We start from the raw sequence: 12,093 nt of genomic DNA, 5'->3' as shown, positions 1-12,093 counted from the left end.
TTTCCATTGATGACAACTTCTAGCTTGATGTCATTGGCCTTGTCATGCTCTCATCTTGAGGAAGAGGAACATGACAAAGGCGGCTGTTTGTCATCTTCTCCTCACAATTAGTTTTGTGTGCCTTTAGCATGTGTATTGAAACATATTGATAGCAGAGTCCTTCCCTCCAGGTATACCGTCCTTATGCAAGACTGTATGAACTGCCTTGCAAAAATCCAGATAGATTATCCTTCCTACGTCCCCTTTGTCCCCTTTAAGGAGGTTATCAGAATTGCCTGACATGAACTGACTTCAGCAGAAGACATGTTGCATTGCAACTTTCATGTTGCGTGTTGAGGTCCCCAGGCCACCCCAATAATTCACACATCACACATCAATTTTGGTTTGGGTTTTTGGCACGATTTTGGCCACAACTTTATTTAAATACACACAAGTGAGTGGTTGCTTAGGCATTGGTTCCGACTATCTGTCCTTGCCCAGGGACAGAACTGGACTTCCGGATTCCAGCGGAAGCCAGTGCAGGAAACAAATTTTGGGGAGAAAATGAAGCTGGGCCTCAGTCCCTCACTTCTCACCCTCATGCTCCTGGGGGCTTGCACGGCCCAAGTCCAATGCCAGGGACAAGGACGAAAGAATGGCAAGCCCCTGGATTCCTTTAACGGAATTCCCTTTCCGCACCACCATTGGAGGGGTAGGCACTTACCCCTCCACCAACCAATTTGAACCAATGCCTAACCTCCAACCTTACAAGTTGTGACGATTTGCTACGCAGTAGGCAAAAACCAAATGGCTCCAGCCAATCAGCCAAATGGACAAAATTCCTACCAGGCCCCTGCCTCAAAGCAGACGACCCCATGACAGGCATAGCAAGGTCAAGCGAGCAACCCCCCCAATACAAGGGAGGGTAGGGAGGTGATCCGGTGCAAGCAGCCAAGAGGACGCCCAAAGTTGGGCGTCCAATATTTAAAACCTCTGACCCCTCCTTCAAAATTGGCGACAAGCAATTCTCCCCAGCGACCCAATTAACCAATACACTGCCTGGGTCCCTCCACAAATCCGCCCAGCAACACTGGGGTGGCTTGTATCCACCACCGCAACACGTGCTCTCTGCTAGGGAGAACACGTTTTATCATTTTCAGTACCTTTAAAAACTCCACTAAAATGAGCTAAGGGCTTCACAGGGAGTTGCCACGATGCTTGTTCACGCAAGGTAGTTGGCTGAAAAGCAACAGTTGCCATAGCATACCTTCCAATGTTTCTCAGATAAAAATAGGGACATTTCCCATCCAACTGACCCTCTTTGACTCCTCCCCCCATTTTTTGCGCGTCCCCACACAGCCTTTCCTATCAGAAGAGGGCAAATGCTGCCGCCACCACTTCATCTTTGTCGTCTCGAGAAAACTCCTTAATCCAGAGGTTCTCAACCTTTTCTGAGTCCACAGCTTCCCTGACCAACTACATTCTTTCTGCAAGTTCCCTGTGGGGCTCAGGAGCCCAGTCATGTCACCCTTTGCCTGCAGAGCTGTCAGCCTCTTACAGGTAAAGGAAGAGGACCCCTGACAGTTAAGTTCAGTCGTGAATGACTCTGGGGTTGTGGCGCTCATCTCACTTTACTGGCCGAGGAGCCGACGTTTGTCTGCAGTCAGTTTTTCCAGGTCATGTGGCCAGCATGACTAAGCCACTTCTGGCAAAACCAGAGCAGCGCACGGAAACACCATTTACCTTCCCGCTAGAGCGGTACCTATTTATCTACTTGCACTTTGACGTGCTTTCGAACTGTTAGGTTGGCAGGAGCAGGGACCGAGCAAAGGGAGCTTACCCCATTGCGGGGATTCAAACCGCCGACCTTCTGATCGGCAAGCTCTAGACTCTGTGGTTTAGACCACAGCTCCACCCGTGTCCCGGCAGCCTCTTGCCGCTTTTCAAATACCCTCCTTTGTGGAGTGTTCCCTCAGCCTCCTCTCCCCTCTCCTTGGGAGTCGTTCGGGCAACTGGCGCTGCCATCCCTGGTCCCTCAGCTGCCGCCCCACTGCGCCCCAAAGAGAGGAACCATTCTCCTGTGGAGCTTATAGCCAGGGCTGCTGCAATAAACAGCTGTGCAAGCCTTGGGGAGGCAGCGATGTGAGCAGACATCAGAGGAGGGAGGGAGGGAGGGAGGGAAGGAAGGAAGGAAGGAAGGAGGGAAAGAAAGAAAGAAAGAAAGAAAGAAAGAAAGAAAGAAAGAAAGAAAGAAAGAAAGAAAGAAAGAAAGAGGGACAGAGGCCTGTGTTTCCCACAGCACCCCTGACCATTATTCAAGACACCCCAGGTTGGTTGAAAATCATTGCCTTAATCCCTATATTATTTTATTATTTGGTATATTTACAAAAAGAAAAAATTGTTGTTGTTTTTTAGTCATGTCTGACTCTTCGTGACCCCATGGACCAGAGCACGCCAGGCACTCCTGTCTTCCCCTGTTTCCCACAGTTTGGTCAAACTCATGTTAGTAGCTTCGAGAACACTGTCCAACCATCTCTTCCTCTGTCGTCCCCTTCTCCTTGTGCCCTCCATCTTTCCCAACATCAGGGCCTTTTCCAGGGAGTCTTCTCTTCTCATGAGGTGGCCAAAGTATTGGAGCCTCAGCTTCACGATCTGTCCTTCCAGTGAGCGCTCTTAGTTGATTTCCTTAAGAATGGAGAGGTTTGATCTTCTTGCAGTCCATGGGTCTCTCGAGAGTCTCCTCCAGCACCATAATTCAAAAGCAAAAATTCTTCGGCGATCAGGCTTCTTTATGGTCCAATAAATAAAGAAATAAATAAATGTTAGAAAGTGGCAGGATTAGAGATGGACACATAAAGCATTTTTTAAAAAATTAACACACCTTGCACCCCACTCCCCCTTTCTTCTGGCCCAGGGCAGTCCTGCCCTCTGCTTGTCCCCCAGTGCCAGTGTATCATGCAGGACTGGTCCTCAATGGCAGCAGCATCCCCTCCCCCTTGCCCGCTCTCCAGCAGCTGCTGCGAGTGCCCAAGGGAAGAGGCTGGCAGTGGCATCCATGGATAAACAGGATGTCAGGAGCTCAGCCTACACTCGAGTAGGACCCCGGCAGAGACACATGCCCGACTGGCATTTTCTCTCCCTCCTGGTTGATCGTTCGGGAGCTTCAAAAGCTTTTTTCAGCCCGAACATCACAGTCACTGATGCCAACCGACAACGGCACACTTAGGGATCCGCAGAGTTTGCGCAGTTTGCGTAACAGACCTCAGCAACTCAGCATTTTGGCTAATCTACTTTATTTATAGATAAACACACACGGAGCACTGCAACACGGCTCCCTCTCTTTCTAGCATCAGACAGCAAAGAGAAAAAGAACAAAGGACAATAGTCCCACTTCACAGAACACAGTAACACAAGCATCCTGTCTCCGTCACTTCCTATTCTGTGGAGTCAAAACATGTACCATCATGTCATGGACAACAATCCCATGACTGCAATCATGGAGCAGGAATTCTAACAGAGGGTGCTCCTTGCAACTGTCACCGCCACCACTGCCATTGCTTAGGACAAGTGCCAGCTCATCCTCTTCCCTGAGCTCCGCAGTGGCGGCACCAGAGATAGGAAATAGGGACATTCCAAGATCACATCAGAAGCCAAGACGGCTTTCATAATTCTGGGACTGTCCCTGGAAAATCAGGACACTTGGAGGGTATGCCATAGCCGATGGGAACTTAATGGACCACATAAATTAGGAAGATGTCAGACAGGAAGTAGTGAAGGTACCTGATTTGAGAAACATAAAGATCATGGGGGAATTTGGGAAGAGCTGGGATGGCAGGCAGAGTTTAAAACTCTGGCCTTAAATTGAAACACAACCTGTTTGGGAACAGTGTATGCAATCGAGAGAAAGATTTGTGGTGAATAAGGGCAGGCAGGGGAAGTAAAGATTTATCGTTTGACAATAGGAGATCTGGTTTGGGAACATTTGCTAATGCCATAATAGTTATGCTATTAAAAGTCACTGTTAATAATTTCTAAAATGTTTTGAGGAACATAAAATCTGCAGAAACTTACTTGGCCTAAGAGTTACCTTACACTCAGAGATAAAGGCATTCAAAAGGGCTGGCTGCGATCCTTAGCAGGTTTTCCTGCAAGTAAGTCACAGATGAATTTAATGGATCCTACTTTTCTGAGTGGGATGCGGGTGGCGCTGTGGGTTAAACCACAGAACCTAGGACTTGCCGATCAGAAGGTCGGCGGTTCAAATCCCCGCGATGAGGTGAGCTCCTGTTGCTCGGTCACTGCTCCTGCCAACCTAGCAGTTCGAAAGCACGTCAAAGTGCAAGTAGATAAATAGGTACCACTCCAGCGGGAAGGTAAACGGCATTTCCGTGCGCTGCTCTGGTTGCCAGAAGCGGCTGAGTCATGCTGGCCACATGACCTGGAAGCTGTACGCGGCTCCCTCGGCCAATAAAGCGAGATGAGCGCCGCAACCCCAGAGTCGGCCATGGCTGGACCCAATGGTCAGGGGTCCCTTTACCTTTACCGAGAAAAGGTGCTTTGAACTGCTCTGTTGGGGCCAAGAAGAAGGTCAAAGCTGGGTCTCTCACATTCAAAACAAAAACACAATGCACTGTTATGACTACGCCACACAAATGTCCTTGAGGAAAGCTTTGTTTATTAATATTATTTGGCAAGTTGCATCGGTGGCACATTTTGGGGGCAAGTGTTTATAATCAATTTTAAAGTAATCACTGACAGCAACTTCCAGCAATGGTACACTGAGTTCAGTTGGTTTCTGTTTTTCCACTCCTTGCCATCAAAATGAAAATTGGGGCTGTGAAAGAGAAAACTGAGTGGTCGAGGGGAGAAACTGGTATCGGATAAAATAGTTTGCATTATTTGTGGTTTGCATTAGTTGTGGCCAGGACGCATTCCCATGTTCTTTGGCACCATCTTGTGGACTATATCTAAAAGGGCGAAAGCGAAGGAACTTGCAGCTACTAACTAGATGTGAGCTTCTTTGCAGGGTTAAAACTGAGAATAAAGTGGAGGAAAACTCGTATCCTAGTGCAGCTTAGCAAAACAGAACTGCCTCACCTTTTGAGCTAGAAAGAGAGGGCTGGAGGTCAAGTCACAAAGATGGCAGCATCCTGACCCTTTGCAGGATCGCTTCACAAGCCTTGGATGTTCCAAAAGACTGACAGAAATATCAGTGCTCAAAGATGGCATTACAAATGTGAGAAAATTGCAGCATAGTCATTTAAGGAATGAAGCATGTTGTGAACTTAGTTTTCCCAGTAACCCTCCAAAGAACTACATGACACACTAATCTATTATTCCACCTAATCGTACAGTTATACAAAAATAGCCAGACTTGGATTTGTATCAATTCATCCATGTTTAGGATGAGCAGGGGTACAAAACAGAGATGCCCCCTTTCTCCTTCCCATTTGCACTGACTAATTTGATTTGTTGTAACCCCAAAATTAATGGGACACGTATAGCTCAGCAATCTCACGTGGTGATTTTTTATTTTGCAAATGCCATTGATTACAAATCCGTGTACAGAAATACCAGGTTTACTTACTGTTATACATAAGCATGGCAAAGTATCAGGCTTTCAAATTAACTTTCAAAAATTCTGAACTTTTTTGTTTAAACACACCAGCTAACCAAAAATTATAACACCTCCAAATTAAAACTTGGGGGGACGGACACTTAAATACAAAGGAGACATTGTTTAAAAGAACCTGGAAAAGCTAAATATTAAGCCTATCATAAACATATAAAATGGAAATTAATGAAATGGAAATTATATCCTTTTCCCTTCTCGGGACTCCTTGCAGCCATAAAAATGGTGATCCTATCTAAGCCTATTTGCTTTTGCTTTGCTTTTCTAATTTTACCTCTCATTATTTCCAAAATTCCTTTCTTTTATTTCTTTCCTTTTCTAATTCTACCTCTCATTATTTCCAAAATAGAAATTACAAGCCTGGCAAAAACTTTATTCCTGGGGGGGGGGGGGTGTGTGGCTAGATTATCAAAGCAAGTGTTGTACAATTCCACCAATACTGGAATCCCAAATATTTAGTTCTATCATTATGCCCCCTATATTAGGAGTATTTCCCCTGTTGTACAATGGCATCAGAACCATGAACTTCCATATCTTATAAATCTGTCTAAATGGGGGGTGGAGGGTGGGAAATCACACATCTCTTTTTTTAAAAATGATTTACTAATTTGGATGAATTGGTTCAAGACTCTATACCTCCGCTGACACCACTGATCCCCATTTTGAGTCATATTTTATTACTTGCAGTGGATAAATATGAGACTTCTAAACAGTAGGAAGCGACAGACCTATAACATTTAAAATATATATTTTTCTATATACATTTTAAGCAAGATAGGAAGTGCAGTGTAAGCGATGGAAGTCAATCAATGAAATTTTATTAATATTTATTAATATTTTCGTATTGAGATATTTGTAGAATAAATCTGGAAGAAATTTTTCCAACTTTTCTTCTTCTTTTCTCTCTCTATTTTTTCCTCTTTTTGTCTCTTTTGTTCTTTTCTATATATGTGTGCTTATCTGAAATATATATGCTTGTATGTATGTATTTGCAATATTTTGCTTATATTTTGTAATAACTATGTTAAATAAATTAATGAATAATAAAATATATATTTTTTCTCCTAGGGCCACAGCCAAAATCAAATTTCGAAATTAAAGGCCTACTAAAAGAACGCAAACATTCCTGGTTACAAATATTTCAGGTGCTGCAATTTACCTCAATTCTAGAAATAATTAGTCAGTTCACTAGACCTCTCAGTGCTTTGAAAAGCCTCATTAGACCCTCCAGGGACAATCCCAGATTTACAGAAGCCACCCCAGTTTCTGATTTGATCCCAGAATGTCCCACTTTTCTTTAGGACATCGCTATTTTTGGAGACATGTTGGAGAGTATGAAATTATGTGACCCTCGAGCCAAGCAAATAAGTAACTATACAACCTTTGTAAGACCTATGAAGGCGGCCCTGGATAGGGAAGTTTTAAAAAGATGTTTAATGTTACCACTCAGTGGATTTGTAACTGGCTGACTGACCGAACCCAAAGGGTGCTCATCAATGGTTCCTCTTCATCCTGGAGAAGAGTGACTAGTGGGGTGCCACAGGGTTCTGTCTTGGGCCCGGTCTTATTCAACATCTTTATCAACGACTTGGATGATGGACTCAAGGGCATCCTGATCAAATTTGCAGATGACACCAAACTGGGAGGGGTGGCTAACACCCCAGAGGACAGGATCACACTTCAAAACAACCTTGACAAATTAGAGAACTGGGCAAAAACAAACAAGATGAATTTTAACAGGGAGAAATGTAAAGTATTGCACTTGGGCAAAAAAAAAAATGAGAGGCACAAATACAAGATGGGTGACACCTGGCTTGAGAGCAGTACATGTGAAAAGGATCTAGGAGTCTTGGTTGACCACAAACTTGACATGAGTCAACAGTGTGACGCAGCAGCTAAAAAAGCCAATGCAATTCTGGGCTGCATCAATAGGAGTATAGCATCTAGATCAAGGGAAGTAATAGTGCCACTGTATTCTGCTCTGGTCAGACCTCACCTGGAGTACTGTGTCCAGTTCTGGGCACCACAATTCAAGAAGGACACTGACAAACTGGAACGTGTCCAGATGAGGGCAACCAAAATGGTCAAAGGCCTGGAAACGATGCCTTATGAGGAACGGCTAAGGGAGCTGGGCATGTTTAGCCTGGAGAAGAGGAGGTTAAGGGGTGATATGATAGCCATGTTCAAATATATAAAAGGATGTCACATAGAGGAGGGAGAAAGGTTGTTTTCTGCTGCTCCAGAGAAGCGGACACGGAGCAATGGATCCAAACTACAAGAAAGAAGATTCCACCTAAACATTAGGAAGAACTTCCTGACAGTAAGAGCTGTTTGACAGTGGAATTTGCTGCCAAGGAGTGTGGTGGAGTTTCCTTCTTTGGAGGTCTTTAAGCAGAGGCTTGACAACCATATGTCAGGAGTGCTCTGATGGTGTTTCCTGCTTGGCAGGGGGTTGGACTCGATGGCCCTTGTGGTCTCTTCCAACTCTATGATTCTATGATTCTATTCTATGATTCTATGATTATGTTTTTATATATGTTGGAAGCTGCCCAGAGTGGCTGGGGTATAAATAATAAAATTGTTGTTGTTGTGGAATAGGGCATTCTTATTTTCATCAGAGAAATATTGGCGGGTATGACTGGATATTAAGCGAAAGGGATGCTATTAGAAATATGCAAAATCCTGGTTAACTCTACATCCCAAACAATTGAAACCTTGTAGGTCATAATATCTGACCAAATAGTCTGACCAAACTGCGGGAGGCAGTGGAAGACAGGAGTGCCTGGCGTGCTCTGGTCCATGGGGTCACGAAGAGTCAGACACGACTAAACGACTAAACAACAAAGGTCACAATATTATGGTGGAAGATTGGGAAAAATTATGGAAAACTGACTTAAAATTTACAGATTGTTCCCTATTGAAGGAGAATTACATGAAGATGATGTACAGATGGTACACAACACCAGTGCAGTTAGGGAAAATGTACAAAACTAGTTCAAATATATGTTGGAAGTGTAAGGAGAAGGAGGGGACATTTTATCATATGTGGTGGGATTGTGAGGTAATTAAAAAAAATGGGGAAATGATATACAACGAATTGAAGAAAATGTTCCATTTAACATTTGTTTAAAAACCTGAAGCATTTTTTTTAGGGATTGTAGGGAAAGATCTGCCAAAAAAGCTGAAAAACGTCTTTATGTCTGCGACAACGGCCGTGAGAGTTCTGGTAGCACAAGGATGGAAGACTGAAGAAAGCCCAACTAAAGAATCATGGCAAGAAAAATTGATGGACTATGCAGAACTGGCAAAACTGACATACAAGCTACGGGACAAGGATAACTGTGACTTTAAGGATGAATGGGAACCTTTCACAAAGTATTTGAAGACACAACAATGCAAACTGGACTCCTTGGCTGGTTTTGAATAAACATTCACAAACTTTTCTATTGATGACAATCAGCTAAATAGTTTGAGGATCTATACAACTGTGTAACATGCAGAAAACAGCATTCTTAGAGAAATCAAAGACTGGAACTGAGGGAAGTTGGGGGTGGGGGTGGGTGGGTTCTGTGGGGGGAGGGAGGGGGAGGGAAGAAAAATGGGGGGGAAATAAGGATGGTGTGTTTTTGGATAATATGTTTTGTTTTAATTTTTAATAAGTTATTTTAAAAAAAGAAAGAAACCTTAAAGGCACTTTGGGAAAGTGACTTGCAAACCGCACCAGGACCTGAGAATTGGAAAGACGTTTGGAATAAACCCTAACCAGTTTGGGCCCATATAAAATAAATTTCATTGAAAGTAACTTCATTTCTGTTCATGACACTGTAAAATTAAGTAGAAGTAACACTAATCTCTTGCCCGGGTGCTGGAGAAATTGTGGCTGAAAAGGGACAGGCACATGAACTAGATATTTGCACATAATGTTAGCCTGCCAGCAACACACACAACACATGTATAAATGTGAGGACACCAGTCAGAAGACTGCACTGGCTCCTCTGACCAGCTGCCTCTGCATACCAGGATGTGGGCAGCTGCGAAGTCAGCATGGTGCTCATGCGCTGGCAGGAGCACTGGGTTGGCTAGCTAAACACCAGCACATGTACAAATGGCACTGTGGTCTAAGCCACTGATCCTCTTGGGCTTGCCAATCAGAAGGTCGGCGGTTCAAATCCCCACGATGGGGTGAGCTCCCGTTGCTCTGTCCCAGCTTCTGCCAACCTAGCAGCTCGAAAGCATGCCAGTGCAAGTAGATAAATAGGTACCACTGTGGCAGGAAGGTAAGTGGCGTTTCCGTGTGCTGTGGTTTCCATCACGGTGTCCCGTTGCACCAGAAGCGGTATAGTCCTGCTGGCGACATGACCCGGAAAGCTGTATGTGGGCAAACGCCGGCTCCCTTGGCAACCCCATAGTCACCTTTGACTGGACTTAACCGTCCAGGGGTCCTTTACCTTTTTACCTGCTAGTGCTGCATGAGAGTGGGTCAGCAAGCAAGGAAAGTGCATTTAAATGCTGCTATGTGTGTCTGGGTAGAAGGCTTACAGAAGGAAAGCGTTCTTCACCCTACAGAAGAGCAAGTAGCAGGACTGCCCATGTCCTTCAGTGGCAACAGGCAGACCCACTGCCTCCTCCTTCTCTGCTCTCTTAGCCTATTCTCAGCAGCTTTCTGGCCAAGACGTGACTCGGCCTTGGTTTTGACTCCACTTCTCGAGCAATATTGCCAAAGGAGTGTCTCTACCCCCATCGTCCAGCCTCGGTCCAGTATACGGCCTCGGTCCAGTATATTTGAAGGAGTGTCTCCACCCCCATCGTTCTACACGGACACTGAGGTCCAGCACCGAGGGCCTTCTAGCAGTTCCCTCACTGCGAGAAGTGAGGTTACAGGGAACCAGTCAGAGGGCCTTCTCGGTAGTGGCGCCCGCCCTGTGGAACGCCCTCCCATCAGATGTCAAAGAGAACAACAACTACCAGACTTTCAGAAGACATCTGAAGGCAGCCCTGTTTAGGGAAGCTTTTAATGTTTGATGTATTACAGTATTTTAATGTATTTTTTGGAAGCCGCCCAGGTGGCTGGGGAAGCCCAGCCAGATGGGCGGGGTATAAATAAATAAATTATTATTATTATTATTATTATTATTATTATTATTATTATTATTATTATTATTCCCTCCCTGCGAGAAGTGAGGTTACAAGGAACCAGGCAGAGGGCCTTCTTGGGAGTGGCACCTGCCCTATGGAACACCCTCCCAGCAGATGTCAAGGCAATAAGCAACTATGTTACTTTTAAAAGACAACTTTTTAGGGAAGTTTTTAATGTTTGATGCTGTATTGTTTTTAATATTCGGTTGGAAGCCACCCAGAGTGGCAAGGGAAACTCAGCCAGATGGGTGGGTATAAAATATGAAATTATTATAAATGCCCCTTGCATGGAGGTCCTGCTATTAAGGAGGGAAGCGGCACGCAACCTGAATGTCGCCTTCTTCTCTGCACAATGCAACAACGATGTCTGAGTCCACAACAAAGCAGGTAACCCAGCAAAGTCGGTTGCATGGAACTTGCTGGTCACACTAGGAGCTGCCACCATGCCGCCCAAATTATTGCTCCACTCAACAATACATCTGTGTAACAAGACATGCGACAAACAGAGGAACCCGATTCTGATGCACATTTGAGAATGGAGCGGCAGACAACCCCAAAAGGAGGTCTCCGCCAGAAACCGCAGGAAGCAGGGCTGTGTTTTAAGTGGAACGTAACTGCCATCTAGCGGTGACCTGTACACAACACATAGAATCGTAGATCTGTAGTGCTGGAAGGAAATTTAGGTCAACCCTTGCAATACAGGAATCACAACAAAAGAATTCCTGGCCATCCAGCTTCTTTTTTATTTTATTTTTATAATAATCCCACTCTTCCTGGAGACAAGGGAGCAAAGTATTGGGGTCCTCTTCAGATTTATTGCACGGCAGAAGTGTTTCATGCAGGCAGAGACAAGACTAAGAACTTTTTTCCCCCTTTAGGTGGCAGGGTAGAAAATATTGGTGTAGGGAGGGGGAATTAAAAGGAATTAAAATAGGGGCGTTAGAGTTTTGGGTTCATAATCCACCTCTGCCTTTTATTCAGGTTTATGCAAAACACTACTAAACCTTGGGTTACATAAATACAATCCTGCTAACAACACACACAAGGTAACAGGCTGTTTTTGACTATGTAACTTCTATTTCAAACACAATTCAACATACAGTATCTCACAAAGTGTAATTCCATAGACCAGCACATCATGCAAACAGAACATATCAAGAGAAATTAAAGTCCAATGGGTGGTCAGGAGATAAAAGTCCATTTGGTTCCTAAATCGGCATATTGGCAATAACCACAATATGGTATGCTTATCTGATGATGTCCCACGTATCGCTGCTTTGAGGATTATAACGTTCCTTTTATGTAGATATCAGGTCAGATGAAAAACTTGAAGATACGGCACAACA

Source organism: Podarcis bocagei (assembly GCF_964188305.1).
Source record: "Podarcis bocagei genome assembly, chromosome: 4".
Classification (NCBI taxonomy): Eukaryota; Metazoa; Chordata; class Lepidosauria; order Squamata; family Lacertidae; genus Podarcis; species Podarcis bocagei.
Note: the sequence above shows the minus strand (reverse complement) of the source record.